At 39.7% G+C, this 18,442-nt stretch overlaps 8 non-coding genes across 8 annotated transcripts; all 8 read left to right on the forward strand.

Annotated features, from left to right (window-relative positions):
- Window positions 1–4,866: 4,866 nt before the first annotated feature.
- On the forward strand, window positions 4,867–4,939 carry TRNAK-UUU (transfer RNA lysine (anticodon UUU)). Its single transcript has one exon. It is a non-coding gene; the product is annotated as a tRNA-Lys (tRNA).
- A 1,294-nt stretch (window positions 4,940–6,233) lies between these two features.
- On the forward strand, window positions 6,234–6,306 carry TRNAK-UUU (transfer RNA lysine (anticodon UUU)). The gene has a single exon. It is a non-coding gene; the product is annotated as a tRNA-Lys (tRNA).
- A 1,294-nt stretch (window positions 6,307–7,600) lies between these two features.
- On the forward strand, window positions 7,601–7,673 carry TRNAK-UUU (transfer RNA lysine (anticodon UUU)). The gene has a single exon. It is a non-coding gene; the product is annotated as a tRNA-Lys (tRNA).
- A 1,294-nt stretch (window positions 7,674–8,967) lies between these two features.
- TRNAK-UUU (transfer RNA lysine (anticodon UUU)) lies at window positions 8,968–9,040 on the forward strand. Its single transcript has one exon. It is a non-coding gene; the product is annotated as a tRNA-Lys (tRNA).
- Window positions 9,041–10,298: 1,258 nt separating this feature from the next.
- On the forward strand, window positions 10,299–10,371 carry TRNAK-UUU (transfer RNA lysine (anticodon UUU)). Its single transcript has one exon. It is a non-coding gene; the product is annotated as a tRNA-Lys (tRNA).
- A 3,898-nt stretch (window positions 10,372–14,269) lies between these two features.
- Window positions 14,270–14,342, forward strand: TRNAK-UUU (transfer RNA lysine (anticodon UUU)). Its single transcript has one exon. It is a non-coding gene; the product is annotated as a tRNA-Lys (tRNA).
- Window positions 14,343–17,002: 2,660 nt separating this feature from the next.
- On the forward strand, window positions 17,003–17,075 carry TRNAK-UUU (transfer RNA lysine (anticodon UUU)). Its single transcript has one exon. It is a non-coding gene; the product is annotated as a tRNA-Lys (tRNA).
- Window positions 17,076–18,369: 1,294 nt separating this feature from the next.
- Window positions 18,370–18,442, forward strand: TRNAK-UUU (transfer RNA lysine (anticodon UUU)). Its single transcript has one exon. It is a non-coding gene; the product is annotated as a tRNA-Lys (tRNA).

Raw genomic sequence — 18,442 nt, forward strand, 5'->3', positions numbered from 1 at the left:
AGAGACCACTGCAAAATCTTCAGTTTGTCTTAATTTTCTCTTTATAGGTATATTTTTGAGTAAAATGTAAATTGCTCTTATATTCTATAAACTACTGACAACATGTCTTCGAATTTCCAAGCACTAAATTTTGTACTTATTTTCAGAAAATGAAAAATGGTCAAAATAGCAAAAAAAATGCAGTGCTTGCAGACCTCAAATAATGCTACGAAAACAAGTTCATAATTATTTAGAAACAACAATACTAATGTTTTATCTCAGGAAGAGTTCAGAAATCAATATTTTGTGGAATAACCATGATTTTTAATCACAGCTTTCATGTGTCTTGGCATGCTTTCCACCAGTCTTTCACACTGCTTTTGGGTGACATTATGCCACTCCTGGTACAAAAATTTAAGCAGTTCTTCTTTGTTTGATGGCTTGTGACTATCCATCTTCCTCACATTCAAGAGGTTTTCAATGGGGTTCAGGTTTGGAGATTGGGCTGGCCATGACAGCGATTTGAGCTAGTGTTCCTTCATCCACACGTTGGTTTACCTAGCCGTGTGGCATGGTGCATTGTTCTGCTGGAAAAGCCAGTCCTCAGAGTTGGGGAACGTTTCCTGAGCAGAAGGAATCAACTATTTTTCCAGGATAACCTTGTATGTGGCTTGATTCACATGTCCTTCGCAAAGATTAACCTGCCCAATTCAAGCCTGGAAATTATGATTTTTGTGGAACTAGAGCAAGTCCAAAAAGGGGCAACAAAATTTAGTAACGGGATGGAAGAATTACGGTACCCAGCGAGATTATCAATGTAGGATAGCTCAGTCGGTAGAGCATCAGACTTTTAATCTGAGGGTCCAGGGTTCAAGTCCCTGTTCGGGCGTAAGCTTTTAATAAATGGTAATGTTATGTAAAATAGGTGAGGTCATCATGGGGGTGCAATGTGGGTGTAACTTGTATGCTGATAAAAGGTCTAAAGAAATTATGATCTGTGTGGAACTAGAGCGAGTACAAAGAACAACTACAATTCCCAGAGAGATTAGCAAAAAAGTATTATTTAGTCTATTATTATTATTTAGATTCTCTGCATCTGGAGGAGAGAAGGTTTTTCCACCAACATAGAAAAGGATTCTTTACTGGTAGGGCAGGGAGAATCTGGAATTCCTTGTCTGAGGAGGTGGGGATGGCGAACTCAGTCAAGGGGTTCAAGAGAGGCCCGGATGTCTTCCTGGAGCGTAACAATATTGTATCTTGCAGTTATTAGGTTCTTTAGAAGGACGTAGATCTGGGGATTTCTTCTGACGGAATATAGGCTGAACTGGACGGACAAATGTCTTTTTTCGGCCTTGCTAACTACAGCTCTGGCAAAAATTAAGAGACCACTGCAAAATCTTCAGTTTGTCTTAATTTTCTCTTTATAGGTATATTTTTGAGTAAAATGTAAATTGCTCTTATATTCTATAAACTACTGACAACATGTCTTCGAATTTCCAAGCACTAAATTTTGTACTTATTTTCAGAAAATGAAAAATGGTCAAAATAGCAAAAAAAATGCAGTGCTTGCAGACCTCAAATAATGCTACGAAAACAAGTTCATAATTATTTAGAAACAACAATACTAATGTTTTATCTCAGGAAGAGTTCAGAAATCAATATTTTGTGGAATAACCATGATTTTTAATCACAGCTTTCATGTGTCTTGGCATGCTTTCCACCAGTCTTTCACACTGCTTTTGGGTGACATTATGCCACTCCTGGTACAAAAATTTAAGCAGTTCTTCTTTGTTTGATGGCTTGTGACTATCCATCTTCCTCACATTCAAGAGGTTTTCAATGGGGTTCAGGTTTGGAGATTGGGCTGGCCATGACAGCGATTTGAGCTAGTGTTCCTTCATCCACACGTTGGTTTACCTAGCCGTGTGGCATGGTGCATTGTTCTGCTGGAAAAGCCAGTCCTCAGAGTTGGGGAACGTTTCCTGAGCAGAAGGAATCAACTATTTTTCCAGGATAACCTTGTATGTGGCTTGATTCACATGTCCTTCGCAAAGATTAACCTGCCCAATTCAAGCCTGGAAATTATGATTTTTGTGGAACTAGAGCAAGTCCAAAAAGGGGCAACAAAATTTAGTAACGGGATGGAAGAATTACGGTACCCAGCGAGATTATCAATGTAGAGAGCCCGGATAGCTCAGTCGGTAGAGCATCAGACTTTTAATCTGATGCTTTAATAAGCTTTTAATAAATGGTAATGTTATGTAAAATAGGTGAGGTCATCATGGGGGTGCAATGTGGGTGTAACTTGTATGCTGATAAAAGGTCTAAAGAAATTATGATCTGTGTGGAACTAGAGCGAGTACAAAGAACAACTACAATTCCCAGAGAGATTAGCAAAAAAGTATTATTTAGTCTATTATTATTATTTAGATTCTCTGCATCTGGAGGAGAGAAGGTTTTTCCACCAACATAGAAAAGGATTCTTTACTGGTAGGGCAGGGAGAATCTGGAATTCCTTGTCTGAGGAGGTGGGGATGGCGAACTCAGTCAAGGGGTTCAAGAGAGGCCCGGATGTCTTCCTGGAGCGTAACAATATTGTATCTTGCAGTTATTAGGTTCTTTAGAAGGACGTAGATCTGGGGATTTCTTCTGACGGAATATAGGCTGAACTGGACGGACAAATGTCTTTTTTCGGCCTTGCTAACTACAGCTCTGGCAAAAATTAAGAGACCACTGCAAAATCTTCAGTTTGTCTTAATTTTCTCTTTATAGGTATATTTTTGAGTAAAATGTAAATTGCTCTTATATTCTATAAACTACTGACAACATGTCTTCGAATTTCCAAGCACTAAATTTTGTACTTATTTTCAGAAAATGAAAAATGGTCAAAATAGCAAAAAAAATGCAGTGCTTGCAGACCTCAAATAATGCTACGAAAACAAGTTCATAATTATTTAGAAACAACAATACTAATGTTTTATCTCAGGAAGAGTTCAGAAATCAATATTTTGTGGAATAACCATGATTTTTAATCACAGCTTTCATGTGTCTTGGCATGCTTTCCACCAGTCTTTCACACTGCTTTTGGGTGACATTATGCCACTCCTGGTACAAAAATTTAAGCAGTTCTTCTTTGTTTGATGGCTTGTGACTATCCATCTTCCTCACATTCAAGAGGTTTTCAATGGGGTTCAGGTTTGGAGATTGGGCTGGCCATGACAGCGATTTGAGCTAGTGTTCCTTCATCCACACGTTGGTTTACCTAGCCGTGTGGCATGGTGCATTGTTCTGCTGGAAAAGCCAGTCCTCAGAGTTGGGGAACGTTTCCTGAGCAGAAGGAATCAACTATTTTTCCAGGATAACCTTGTATGTGGCTTGATTCACATGTCCTTCGCAAAGATTAACCTGCCCAATTCAAGCCTGGAAATTATGATTTTTGTGGAACTAGAGCAAGTCCAAAAAGGGGCAACAAAATTTAGTAACGGGATGGAAGAATTACGGTACCCAGCGAGATTATCAATGTAGGATAGCTCAGTCGGTAGAGCATCAGACTTTTAATCTGAGGGTCCAGGGTTCAAGTCCCTGTTCGGGCGTAAGCTTTTAATAAATGGTAATGTTATGTAAAATAGGTGAGGTCATCATGGGGGTGCAATGTGGGTGTAACTTGTATGCTGATAAAAGGTCTAAAGAAATTATGATCTGTGTGGAACTAGAGCGAGTACAAAGAACAACTACAATTCCCAGAGAGATTAGCAAAAAAGTATTATTTAGTCTATTATTATTATTTAGATTCTCTGCATCTGGAGGAGAGAAGGTTTTTCCACCAACATAGAAAAGGATTCTTTACTGGTAGGGCAGGGAGAATCTGGAATTCCTTGTCTGAGGAGGTGGGGATGGCGAACTCAGTCAAGGGGTTCAAGAGAGGCCCGGATGTCTTCCTGGAGCGTAACAATATTGTATCTTGCAGTTATTAGGTTCTTTAGAAGGACGTAGATCTGGGGATTTCTTCTGACGGAATATAGGCTGAACTGGACGGACAAATGTCTTTTTTCGGCCTTGCTAACTACAGCTCTGGCAAAAATTAAGAGACCACTGCAAAATCTTCAGTTTGTCTTAATTTTCTCTTTATAGGTATATTTTTGAGTAAAATGTAAATTGCTCTTATATTCTATAAACTACTGACAACATGTCTTCGAATTTCCAAGCACTAAATTTTGTACTTATTTTCAGAAAATGAAAAATGGTCAAAATAGCAAAAAAAATGCAGTGCTTGCAGACCTCAAATAATGCTACGAAAACAAGTTCATAATTATTTAGAAACAACAATACTAATGTTTTATCTCAGGAAGAGTTCAGAAATCAATATTTTGTGGAATAACCATGATTTTTAATCACAGCTTTCATGTGTCTTGGCATGCTTTCCACCAGTCTTTCACACTGCTTTTGGGTGACATTATGCCACTCCTGGTACAAAAATTTAAGCAGTTCTTCTTTGTTTGATGGCTTGTGACTATCCATCTTCCTCACATTCAAGAGGTTTTCAATGGGGTTCAGGTTTGGAGATTGGGCTGGCCATGACAGCGATTTGAGCTAGTGTTCCTTCATCCACACGTTGGTTTACCTAGCCGTGTGGCATGGTGCATTGTTCTGCTGGAAAAGCCAGTCCTCAGAGTTGGGGAACGTTTCCTGAGCAGAAGGAATCAACTATTTTTCCAGGATAACCTTGTATGTGGCTTGATTCACATGTCCTTCGCAAAGATTAACCTGCCCAATTCAAGCCTGGAAATTATGATTTTTGTGGAACTAGAGCAAGTCCAAAAAGGGGCAACAAAATTTAGTAACGGGATGGAAGAATTACGGTACCCAGCGAGATTATCAATGTAGAGAGCCCGGATAGCTCAGTCGGTAGAGCATCAGACTTTTAATCTGAGGGTCCAGGGTTCAAGTCCCTGTTCGGGCGTAAGCTTTTAATAAATGGTAATGTTATGTAAAATAGGTGAGGTCATCATGGGGGTGCAATGTGGGTGTAACTTGTATGCTGATAAAAGGTCTAAAGAAATTATGATCTGTGTGGAACTAGAGCGAGTACAAAGAACAACTACAATTCCCAGAGAGATTAGCAAAAAAGTATTATTTAGTCTATTATTATTATTTAGATTCTCTGCATCTGGAGGAGAGAAGGTTTTTCCACCAACATAGAAAAGGATTCTTTACTGGTAGGGCAGGGAGAATCTGGAATTCCTTGTCTGAGGAGGTGGGGATGGCGAACTCAGTCAAGGGGTTCAAGAGAGGCCCGGATGTCTTCCTGGAGCGTAACAATATTGTATCTTGCAGTTATTAGGTTCTTTAGAAGGACGTAGATCTGGGGATTTCTTCTGACGGAATATAGGCTGAACTGGACGGACAAATGTCTTTTTTCGGCCTTGCTAACTACAGCTCTGGCAAAAATTAAGAGACCACTGCAAAATCTTCAGTTTGTCTTAATTTTCTCTTTATAGGTATATTTTTGAGTAAAATGTAAATTGCTCTTATATTCTATAAACTACTGACAACATGTCTTCGAATTTCCAAGCACTAAATTTTGTACTTATTTTCAGAAAATGAAAAATGGTCAAAATAGCAAAAAAAATGCAGTGCTTGCAGACCTCAAATAATGCTACGAAAACAAGTTCATAATTATTTAGAAACAACAATACTAATGTTTTATCTCAGGAAGAGTTCAGAAATCAATATTTTGTGGAATAACCATGATTTTTAATCACAGCTTTCATGTGTCTTGGCATGCTTTCCACCAGTCTTTCACACTGCTTTTGGGTGACATTATGCCACTCCTGGTACAAAAATTTAAGCAGTTCTTCTTTGTTTGATGGCTTGTGACTATCCATCTTCCTCACATTCAAGAGGTTTTCAATGGGGTTCAGGTTTGGAGATTGGGCTGGCCATGACAGCGATTTGAGCTAGTGTTCCTTCATCCACACGTTGGTTTACCTAGCCGTGTGGCATGGTGCATTGTTCTGCTGGAAAAGCCAGTCCTCAGAGTTGGGGAACGTTTCCTGAGCAGAAGGAATCAACTATTTTTCCAGGATAACCTTGTATGTGGCTTGATTCACATGTCCTTCGCAAAGATTAACCTGCCCAATTCAAGCCTGGAAATTATGATTTTTGTGGAACTAGAGCAAGTCCAAAAAGGGGCAACAAAATTTAGTAACGGGATGGAAGAATTACGGTACCCAGCGAGATTATCAATGTAGAGAGCCCGGATAGCTCAGTCGGTAGAGCATCAGACTTTTAATCTGAGGGTCCAGGGTTCAAGTCCCTGTTCGGGCGTAAGCTTTTAATAAATGGTAATGTTATGTAAAATAGGTGAGGTCATCATGGGGGTGCAATGTGGGTGTAACTTGTATGCTGATAAAAGGTCTAAAGAAATTATGATCTGTGTGGAACTAGAGCGAGTACAAAGAACAACTACAATTCCCAGAGAGATTAGCAAAAAAGTATTATTTAGTCTATTATTATTATTTAGATTCTCTGCATCTGGAGGAGAGAAGGTTTTTCCACCAACATAGAAAAGGATTCTTTACTGGTAGGGCAGGGAGAATCTGGAATTCCTTGTCTGAGGAGGTGGGGATGGCGAACTCAGTCAAGGGGTTCAAGAGAGGCCCGGATGTCTTCCTGGAGCGTAACAATATTGTATCTTGCAGTTATTAGGTTCTTTAGAAGGACGTAGATCTGGGGATTTCTTCTGACGGAATATAGGCTGAACTGGACGGACAAATGTCTTTTTTCGGCCTTGCTAACTACAGCTCTGGCAAAAATTAAGAGACCACTGCAAAATCTTCAGTTTGTCTTAATTTTCTCTTTATAGGTATATTTTTGAGTAAAATGTAAATTGCTCTTATATTCTATAAACTACTGACAACATGTCTTCGAATTTCCAAGCACTAAATTTTGTACTTATTTTCAGAAAATGAAAAATGGTCAAAATAGCAAAAAAAATGCAGTGCTTGCAGACCTCAAATAATGCTACGAAAACAAGTTCATAATTATTTAGAAACAACAATACTAATGTTTTATCTCAGGAAGAGTTCAGAAATCAATATTTTGTGGAATAACCATGATTTTTAATCACAGCTTTCATGTGTCTTGGCATGCTTTCCACCAGTCTTTCACACTGCTTTTGGGTGACATTATGCCACTCCTGGTACAAAAATTTAAGCAGTTCTTCTTTGTTTGATGGCTTGTGACTATCCATCTTCCTCACATTCAAGAGGTTTTCAATGGGGTTCAGGTTTGGAGATTGGGCTGGCCATGACAGCGATTTGAGCTAGTGTTCCTTCATCCACACGTTGGTTTACCTAGCCGTGTGGCATGGTGCATTGTTCTGCTGGAAAAGCCAGTCCTCAGAGTTGGGGAACGTTTCCTGAGCAGAAGGAATCAACTATTTTTCCAGGATAACCTTGTATGTGGCTTGATTCACATGTCCTTCGCAAAGATTAACCTGCCCAATTCAAGCCTGGAAATTATGATTTTTGTGGAACTAGAGCAAGTCCAAAAAGGGGCAACAAAATTTAGTAACGGGATGGAAGAATTACGGTACCCAGCGAGATTATCAATGTAGAGAGCCCGGATAGCTCAGTCGGTAGAGCATCAGACTTTTAATCTGAGGGTCCAGGGTTCAAGTCCCTGTTCGGGCGTAAGCTTTTAATAAATGGTAATGTTATGTAAAATAGGTGAGGTCATCATGGGGGTGCAATGTGGGTGTAACTTGTATGCTGATAAAAGGTCTAAAGAAATTATGATCTGTGTGGAACTAGAGCGAGTACAAAGAACAACTACAATTCCCAGAGAGATTAGCAAAAAAGTATTATTTAGTCTATTATTATTATTTAGATTCTCTGCATCTGGAGGAGAGAAGGTTTTTCCACCAACATAGAAAAGGATTCTTTACTGGTAGGGCAGGGAGAATCTGGAATTCCTTGTCTGAGGAGGTGGGGATGGCGAACTCAGTCAAGGGGTTCAAGAGAGGCCCGGATGTCTTCCTGGAGCGTAACAATATTGTATCTTGCAGTTATTAGGTTCTTTAGAAGGACGTAGATCTGGGGATTTCTTCTGACGGAATATAGGCTGAACTGGACGGACAAATGTCTTTTTTCGGCCTTGCTAACTACAGCTCTGGCAAAAATTAAGAGACCACTGCAAAATCTTCAGTTTGTCTTAATTTTCTCTTTATAGGTATATTTTTGAGTAAAATGTAAATTGCTCTTATATTCTATAAACTACTGACAACATGTCTTCGAATTTCCAAGCACTAAATTTTGTACTTATTTTCAGAAAATGAAAAATGGTCAAAATAGCAAAAAAAATGCAGTGCTTGCAGACCTCAAATAATGCTACGAAAACAAGTTCATAATTATTTAGAAACAACAATACTAATGTTTTATCTCAGGAAGAGTTCAGAAATCAATATTTTGTGGAATAACCATGATTTTTAATCACAGCTTTCATGTGTCTTGGCATGCTTTCCACCAGTCTTTCACACTGCTTTTGGGTGACATTATGCCACTCCTGGTACAAAAATTTAAGCAGTTCTTCTTTGTTTGATGGCTTGTGACTATCCATCTTCCTCACATTCAAGAGGTTTTCAATGGGGTTCAGGTTTGGAGATTGGGCTGGCCATGACAGCGATTTGAGCTAGTGTTCCTTCATCCACACGTTGGTTTACCTAGCCGTGTGGCATGGTGCATTGTTCTGCTGGAAAAGCCAGTCCTCAGAGTTGGGGAACGTTTCCTGAGCAGAAGGAATCAACTATTTTTCCAGGATAACCTTGTATGTGGCTTGATTCACATGTCCTTCGCAAAGATTAACCTGCCCAATTCAAGCCTGGAAATTATGATTTTTGTGGAACTAGAGCAAGTCCAAAAAGGGGCAACAAAATTTAGTAACGGGATGGAAGAATTACGGTACCCAGCGAGATTATCAATGTAGAGAGCCCGGATAGCTCAGTCGGTAGAGCATCAGACTTTTAATCTGAGGGTCCAGGGTTCAAGTCCCTGTTCGGGCGTAAGGTTTTAAAAAATGGTGCAATGTGGGTGTAACTTGTATGCTGATAAAAGGTCTAAAGAAATTATGATCTGTGTGGAACTAGAGCGAGTACAAAGAACAACTACAATTCCCAGAGAGATTAGCAAAAAAGTATTATTTAGTCTATTATTATTATTTAGATTCTCTGCATCTGGAGGAGAGAAGGTTTTTCCACCAACATAGAAAAGGATTCTTTACTGGTAGGGCAGGGAGAATCTGGAATTCCTTGTCTGAGGAGGTGGGGATGGCGAACTCAGTCAAGGGGTTCAAGAGAGGCCCGGATGTCTTCCTGGAGCGTAACAATATTGTATCTTGCAGTTATTAGGTTCTTTAGAAGGACGTAGATCTGGGGATTTCTTCTGACGGAATATAGGCTGAACTGGACGGACAAATGTCTTTTTTCGGCCTTGCTAACTACAGCTCTGGCAAAAATTAAGAGACCACTGCAAAATCTTCAGTTTGTCTTAATTTTCTCTTTATAGGTATATTTTTGAGTAAAATGTAAATTGCTCTTATATTCTATAAACTACTGACAACATGTCTTCGAATTTCCAAGCACTAAATTTTGTACTTATTTTCAGAAAATGAAAAATGGTCAAAATAGCAAAAAAAATGCAGTGCTTGCAGACCTCAAATAATGCTACGAAAACAAGTTCATAATTATTTAGAAACAACAATACTAATGTTTTATCTCAGGAAGAGTTCAGAAATCAATATTTTGTGGAATAACCATGATTTTTAATCACAGCTTTCATGTGTCTTGGCATGCTTTCCACCAGTCTTTCACACTGCTTTTGGGTGACATTATGCCACTCCTGGTACAAAAATTTAAGCAGTTCTTCTTTGTTTGATGGCTTGTGACTATCCATCTTCCTCACATTCAAGAGGTTTTCAATGGGGTTCAGGTTTGGAGATTGGGCTGGCCATGACAGCGATTTGAGCTAGTGTTCCTTCATCCACACGTTGGTTTACCTAGCCGTGTGGCATGGTGCATTGTTCTGCTGGAAAAGCCAGTCCTCAGAGTTGGGGAACGTTTCCTGAGCAGAAGGAATCAACTATTTTTCCAGGATAACCTTGTATGTGGCTTGATTCACATGTCCTTCGCAAAGATTAACCTGCCCAATTCAAGCCTGGAAATTATGATTTTTGTGGAACTAGAGCAAGTCCAAAAAGGGGCAACAAAATTTAGTAACGGGATGGAAGAATTACGGTACCCAGCGAGATTATCAATGTAGAGAGCCCGGATAGCTCAGTCGGTAGAGCATCAGACTTTTAATCTGAGGGTCCAGGGTTCAAGTCCCTGTTCGGGCGTAAGATTTTAATAAATGGTAATGTTATAGGTAATAGGTGAGGTCATCATGGGGGTACAATGTGGGTGCAGCAACTACAATACCCAGAGAGATTAGCAAAAAAGTATTATTTTGTCTAGAAACTGAGGGGTGATCTCATAACCATGTATAAGTATATAAGGGGACAATACAAATATCTCTCCGAGGATCTGTTTATACCAAGGAAGGTGACGGTCACAAGGGGGCATTCTCTGCATCTGGAGGAGAGAAGGTTTTTCCACCAACATAGAAAAGGATTCTTTACTGGTAGGGCAGGGAGAATCTGGAATTCCTTGTCTGAGGAGGTGGGGATGGCGAACTCAGTCAAGGGGTTCAAGAGAGGCCCGGATGTCTTCCTGGACCGTAACAATATTGTATCTTGCAGTTATTAGGTTCTTTAGAAGGACGTAGATCTGGGGATTTCTTCTGACGGAATATAGGCTGAACTGGACGGACAAATGTCTTTTTTCGGCCTTGCTAACTACAGCTCTGGCAAAAATTAAGAGACCACTGCAAAATCTTCAGTTTGTCTTAATTTTCTCTTTATAGGTATATTTTTGAGTAAAATGTAAATTGCTCTTATATTCTATAAACTACTGACAACATGTCTTCGAATTTCCAAGCACTAAATTTTGTACTTATTTTCAGAAAATGAAAAATGGTCAAAATAGCAAAAAAAATGCAGTGCTTGCAGACCTCAAATAATGCTACGAAAACAAGTTCATAATTATTTAGAAACAACAATACTAATGTTTTATCTCAGGAAGAGTTCAGAAATCAATATTTTGTGGAATAACCATGATTTTTAATCACAGCTTTCATGTGTCTTGGCATGCTTTCCACCAGTCTTTCACACTGCTTTTGGGTGACATTATGCCACTCCTGGTACAAAAATTTAAGCAGTTCTTCTTTGTTTGATGGCTTGTGACTATCCATCTTCCTCACATTCAAGAGGTTTTCAATGGGGTTCAGGTTTGGAGATTGGGCTGGCCATGACAGCGATTTGAGCTAGTGTTCCTTCATCCACACGTTGGTTTACCTAGCCGTGTGGCATGGTGCATTGTTCTGCTGGAAAAGCCAGTCCTCAGAGTTGGGGAACGTTTCCTGAGCAGAAGGAATCAACTATTTTTCCAGGATAACCTTGTATGTGGCTTGATTCACATGTCCTTCGCAAAGATTAACCTGCCCAATTCAAGCCTGGAAATTATGATTTTTGTGGAACTAGAGCAAGTCCAAAAAGGGGCAACAAAATTTAGTAACGGGATGGAAGAATTACGGTACCCAGCGAGATTATCAATGTATTATCAATGTAAAAAGTATTATTTAGTCTAGAAACTGAGGGGTGATCTCATAACCATGTATAAGTATATATCTCTCCGAGGATCTGTTTATACCAAGGAAGGTGACGGTCACAAGGGGGCATTCTCTGCATCTGGAGGAGAGAAGGTTTTTCCACCAACATAGAAAAGGATTCTTTACTGGTAGGGCAGGGAGAATCTGGAATTCCTTGTCTGAGGAGGTGGGGATGGCGAACTCAGTCAAGGGGTTCAAGAGAGGCCCGGATGTCTTCCTGGAGCGTAACAATATTGTATCTTGCAGTTATTAGGTTCTTTAGAAGGACGTAGATCTGGGGATTTCTTCTGACGGAATATAGGCTGAACTGGACGGACAAATGTCTTTTTTCGGCCTTGCTAACTACAGCTCTGGCAAAAATTAAGAGACCACTGCAAAATCTTCAGTTTGTCTTAATTTTCTCTTTATAGGTATATTTTTGAGTAAAATGTAAATTGCTCTTATATTCTATAAACTACTGACAACATGTCTTCGAATTTCCAAGCACTAAATTTTGTACTTATTTTCAGAAAATGAAAAATGGTCAAAATAGCAAAAAAAATGCAGTGCTTGCAGACCTCAAATAATGCTACGAAAACAAGTTCATAATTATTTAGAAACAACAATACTAATGTTTTATCTCAGGAAGAGTTCAGAAATCAATATTTTGTGGAATAACCATGATTTTTAATCACAGCTTTCATGTGTCTTGGCATGCTTTCCACCAGTCTTTCACACTGCTTTTGGGTGACATTATGCCACTCCTGGTACAAAAATTTAAGCAGTTCTTCTTTGTTTGATGGCTTGTGACTATCCATCTTCCTCACATTCAAGAGGTTTTCAATGGGGTTCAGGTTTGGAGATTGGGCTGGCCATGACAGCGATTTGAGCTAGTGTTCCTTCATCCACACGTTGGTTTACCTAGCCGTGTGGCATGGTGCATTGTTCTGCTGGAAAAGCCAGTCCTCAGAGTTGGGGAACGTTTCCTGAGCAGAAGGAATCAACTATTTTTCCAGGATAACCTTGTATGTGGCTTGATTCACATGTCCTTCGCAAAGATTAACCTGCCCAATTCAAGCCTGGAAATTATGATTTTTGTGGAACTAGAGCAAGTCCAAAAAGGGGCAACAAAATTTAGTAACGGGATGGAAGAATTACGGTACCCAGCGAGATTATCAATGTAGAGAGCCCGGATAGCTCAGTCCCTGTTCGGGCGTAAGGTTTTAATAAATGGTAATGTTATAGGTAATAGGTGAGGTCATCATGGGGGTACAATGTGGGTGCAATGTGGGTGCAACAACTACAATACCCAGAGAGATTAGCAAAAAAGTATTATTTTGTCTAGAAACTGAGGGGTGATCTCATAACCATGTATAAGTATATAAGGGGACAATACAAATATCTCTCCGAGGATCTGTTTATACCAAGGAAGGTGACGGTCACAAGGGGGCATTCTCTGCATCTGGAGGAGAGAAGGTTTTTCCACCAACATAGAAAAGGATTCTTTACTGGTAGGGCAGGGAGAATCTGGAATTCCTTGTCTGAGGAGGTGGGGATGGCGAACTCAGTCAAGGGGTTCAAGAGAGGCCCGGATGTCTTCCTGGAGCGTAACAATATTGTATCTTGCAGTTATTAGGTTCTTTAGAAGGACGTAGATCTGGGGATTTCTTCTGACGGAATATAGGCTGAACTGGACGGACAAATGTCTTTTTTCGGCCTTGCTAACTACAGCTCTGGCAAAAATTAAGAGACCACTGCAAAATCTTCAGTTTGTCTTAATTTTCTCTTTATAGGTATATTTTTGAGTAAAATGTAAATTGCTCTTATATTCTATAAACTACTGACAACATGTCTTCGAATTTCCAAGCACTAAATTTTGTACTTATTTTCAGAAAATGAAAAATGGTCAAAATAGCAAAAAAAATGCAGTGCTTGCAGACCTCAAATAATGCTACGAAAACAAGTTCATAATTATTTAGAAACAACAATACTAATGTTTTATCTCAGGAAGAGTTCAGAAATCAATATTTTGTGGAATAACCATGATTTTTAATCACAGCTTTCATGTGTCTTGGCATGCTTTCCACCAGTCTTTCACACTGCTTTTGGGTGACATTATGCCACTCCTGGTACAAAAATTTAAGCAGTTCTTCTTTGTTTGATGGCTTGTGACTATCCATCTTCCTCACATTCAAGAGGTTTTCAATGGGGTTCAGGTTTGGAGATTGGGCTGGCCATGACAGCGATTTGAGCTAGTGTTCCTTCATCCACACGTTGGTTTACCTAGCCGTGTGGCATGGTGCATTGTTCTGCTGGAAAAGCCAGTCCTCAGAGTTGGGGAACGTTTCCTGAGCAGAAGGAATCAACTATTTTTCCAGGATAACCTTGTATGTGGCTTGATTCACATGTCCTTCGCAAAGATTAACCTGCCCAATTCAAGCCTGGAAATTATGATTTTTGTGGAACTAGAGCAAGTCCAAAAAGGGGCAACAAAATTTAGTAACGGGATGGAAGAATTACGGTACCCAGCGAGATTATCAATGTAGAGAGCCCGGATAGCTCAGTCGGTAGAGCATCAGACTTTTAATCTGAGGGTCCAGGGTTCAAGTCCCTGTTCGGGCGTAAGCTTTTAATAAATGGTAATGTTATGTAAAATAGGTGAGGTGTAACTTCATGGGGGTGCAATGTGGGTGTAACTTGTATGCTGATAAAAGGTCTAAAGAAATTATGATCTGTGTGGAACTAGAGCGAGTACAAAGAACAACTACAATTCCCAGAGAGATTAGCAAAAAAGTATTATTTAGTCTATTATTATTATTTAGATTCTCTGCATCTGGAGGAGAGAAGGTTTTTCCACCAACATAGAAAAGGATTCTTTACTGGTAGGGCAGGGAGAATCTGGAATTCCTTGTCTGAGGAGGTGGGGATGGCGAACTCAGTCAAGGGGTTCAAGAGAGGCCCGGATGTCTTCCTGGAGCGTAACAATATTGTATCTTGCAGTTATTAGTTTCTTTAGAAGGACGTAGATCTGGGGATTTCTTCTGACGGAATATAGGCTGAACTGGACGGACAAATGTCTTTTTTCGGCCTTGCTAACTACAGCTCTGGCAAAAATTAAGAGACCACTGCAAAATCTTCAGTTTGTCTTAATTTTCTCTTTATAGGTATATTTTTGAGTAAAATGTAAATTGCTCTTATATTCTATAAACTACTGACAACATGTCTTCGAATTTCCAAGCACTAAATTTTGTACTTATTTTCAGAAAATGAAAAATGGTCAAAATAGCAAAAAAAATGCAGTGCTTGCAGACCTCAAATAATGCTACGAAAACAAGTTCATAATTATTTAGAAACAACAATACTAATGTTTTATCTCAGGAAGAGTTCAGAAATCAATATTTTGTGGAATAACCATGATTTTTAATCACAGCTTTCATGTGTCTTGGCATGCTTTCCACCAGTCTTTCACACTGCTTTTGGGTGACATTATGCCACTCCTGGTACAAAAATTTAAGCAGTTCTTCTTTGTTTGATGGCTTGTGACTATCCATCTTCCTCACATTCAAGAGGTTTTCAATGGGGTTCAGGTTTGGAGATTGGGCTGGCCATGACAGCGATTTGAGCTAGTGTTCCTTCATCCACACGTTGGTTTACCTAGCCGTGTGGCATGGTGCATTGTTCTGCTGGAAAAGCCAGTCCTCAGAGTTGGGGAACGTTTCCTGAGCAGAAGGAATCAACTATTTTTCCAGGATAACCTTGTATGTGGCTTGATTCACATGTCCTTCGCAAAGATTAACCTGCCCAATTCAAGCCTGGAAATTATGATTTTTGTGGAACTAGAGCAAGTCCAAAAAGGGGCAACAAAATTTAGTAACGGGATGGAAGAATTACGGTACCCAGCGAGATTATCAATGTAGAGAGCCCGGATAGCTCAGTCCCTGTTCGGGCGTAAGGTTTTAATAAATGGTAATGTTATAGGTAATAGGTGAGGTCATCATGGGGGTACAATGTGGGTGCAATGTGGGTGCAACAACTACAATACCCAGAGAGATTAGCAAAAAAGTATTATTTTGTCTAGAAACTGAGGGGTGATCTCATAACCATGTATAAGTATATAAGGGGACAATACAAATATCTCTCCGAGGATCTGTTTATACCAAGGAAGGTGACGGTCACAAGGGGGCATTCTCTGCATCTGGAGGAGAGAAGGTTTTTCCACCAACATAGAAAAGGATTCTTTACTGGTAGGGCAGGGAGAATCTGGAATTCCTTGTCTGAGGAGGTGGGGATGGCGAACTCAGTCAAGGGGTTCAAGAGAGGCCCGGATGTCTTCCTGGAGCGTAACAATATTGTATCTTGCAGTTATTAGGTTCTTTAGAAGGACGTAGATCTGGGGATTTCTTCTGACGGAATATAGGCTGAACTGGACGGACAAATGTCTTTTTTCGGCCTTGCTAACTACAGCTCTGGCAAAAATTAAGAGACCACTGCAAAATCTTCAGTTTGTCTTAATTTTCTCTTTATAGGTATATTTTTGAGTAAAATGTAAATTGCTCTTATATTCTATAAACTACTGACAACATGTCTTCGAATTTCCAAGCACTAAATTTTGTACTTATTTTCAGAAAATGAAAAATGGTCAAAATAGCAAAAAAAATGCAGTGCTTGCAGACCTCAAATAATGCTACGAAAACAAGTTCATAATTATTTAGAAACAACAATACTAATGTTTTATCTCAGGAAGAGTTCAGAAATCAATATTTTGTGGAATAACCATGATTTTTAATCACAGCTTTCATGTGTCTTGGCATGCTTTCCACCAGTCTTTCACACTGCTTTTGGGTGACATTATGCCACTCCTGGTACAAAAATTTAAGCAGTTCTTCTTTGTTTGATGGCTTGTGACTATCCATCTTCCTCACATTCAAGAGGTTTTCAATGGGGTTCAGGTTTGGAGATTGGGCTGGCCATGACAGCGATTTGAGCTAGTGTTCCTTCATCCACACGTTGGTTTACCTAGCCGTGTGGCATGGTGCATTGTTCTGCTGGAAAAGCCAGTCCTCAGAGTTGGGGAACGTTTCCTGAGCAGAAGGAATCAACTATTTTTCCAGGATAACCTTGTATGTGGCTTGATTCACATGTCCTTCGCAAAGATTAACCTGCCCAATTCAAGCCTGGAAATTATGATTTTTGTGGAACTAGAGCAAGTCCAAAAAGGGGCAACAAAATTTAGTAACGGGATGGAAGAATTACGGTACCCAGCGAGATTATCAATGTAGAGAGCCCGGATAGCTCAGTCGGTAGAGCATCAGACTTTTAATCTGAGGGTCCAGGGTTCAAGTCCCTGTTCGGGCGTAAGCTTTTAATAAATGGTAATGTTATGTAAAATAGGTGAGGTCATCATGGGGGTGCAATGTGGGTGTAACTTGTATGCTGATAAAAGGTCTAAAGAAATTATGATCTGTGTGGAACTAGAGCGAGTACAAAGAACAACTACAATTCCCAGAGAGATTAGCAAAAAAGTATTATTTAGTCTATTATTATTATTTAGATTCTCTGCATCTGGAGGAGAGAAGGTTTTTCCACCAACATAGAAAAGGATTCTTTACTGGTAGGGCAGGGAGAATCTGGAATTCCTTGTCTGAGGAGGTGGGGATGGCGAACTCAGTCAAGGGGTTCAAGAGAGGCCCGGATGTCTTCCTGGAGCGTAACAATATTGTATCTTGCAGTTATTAGGTTCTTTAGAAGGACGTAGATCTGGGGATTTCTTCTGACGGAATATAGGCTGAACTGGACGGACAAATGTCTTTTTTCGGCCTTGCTAACTACAGCTCTGGCAAAAATTAAGAGACCACTGCAAAATCTTCAGTTTGTCTTAATTTTCTCTTTATAGGTATATTTTTGAGTAAAATGTAAATTGCTCTTATATTCTATAAACTACTGACAACATGTCTTCGAATTTCCAAGCACTAAATTTTGTACTTATTTTCAGAAAATGAAAAATGGTCAAAATAGCAAAAAAAATGCAGTGCTTGCAGACCTCAAATAATGCTACGAAAACAAGTTCATAATTATTTAGAAACAACAATACTAATGTTTTATCTCAGGAAGAGTTCAGAAATCAATATTTTGTGGAATAACCATGATTTTTAATCACAGCTTTCATGTGTCTTGGCATGCTTTCCACCAGTCTTTCACACTGCTTTTGGGTGACATTATGCCACTCCTGGTACAAAAATTTAAGCAGTTCTTCTTTGTTTGATGGCTTGTGACTATCCATCTTCCTCACATTCAAGAGGTTTTCAATGGGGTTCAGGTTTGGAGATTGGGCTGGCCATGACAGCGATTTGAGCTAGTGTTCCTTCATCCACACGTTGGTTTACCTAGCCGTGTGGCATGGTGCATTGTTCTGCTGGAAAAGCCAGTCCTCAGAGTTGGGGAACGTTTCCTGAGCAGAAGGAATCAACTATTTTTCCAGGATAACCTTGTATGTGGCTTGATTCACATGTCCTTCGCAAAGATTAACCTGCCCAATTCAAGCCTGGAAATTATGATTTTTGTGGAACTAGAGCAAGTCCAAAAAGGGGCAACAAAATTTAGTAACGGGATGGAAGAATTACGGTACCCAGCGAGATTATCAATGTAGAGAGCCCGGATAGCTCAGTCGGTAGAGCATCAGACTTTTAATCTGAGGGTCCAGGGTTCAAGTCCCTGTTCGGGCG

The sequence above is a fragment of the Dendrobates tinctorius genome, unplaced genomic scaffold (genome assembly GCF_039654945.1).
Source record: "Dendrobates tinctorius isolate UK_male_01 unplaced genomic scaffold, ASM3965494v1 ptg000099l, whole genome shotgun sequence".
NCBI classification, from domain to species: domain Eukaryota; kingdom Metazoa; phylum Chordata; class Amphibia; order Anura; family Dendrobatidae; genus Dendrobates; species Dendrobates tinctorius.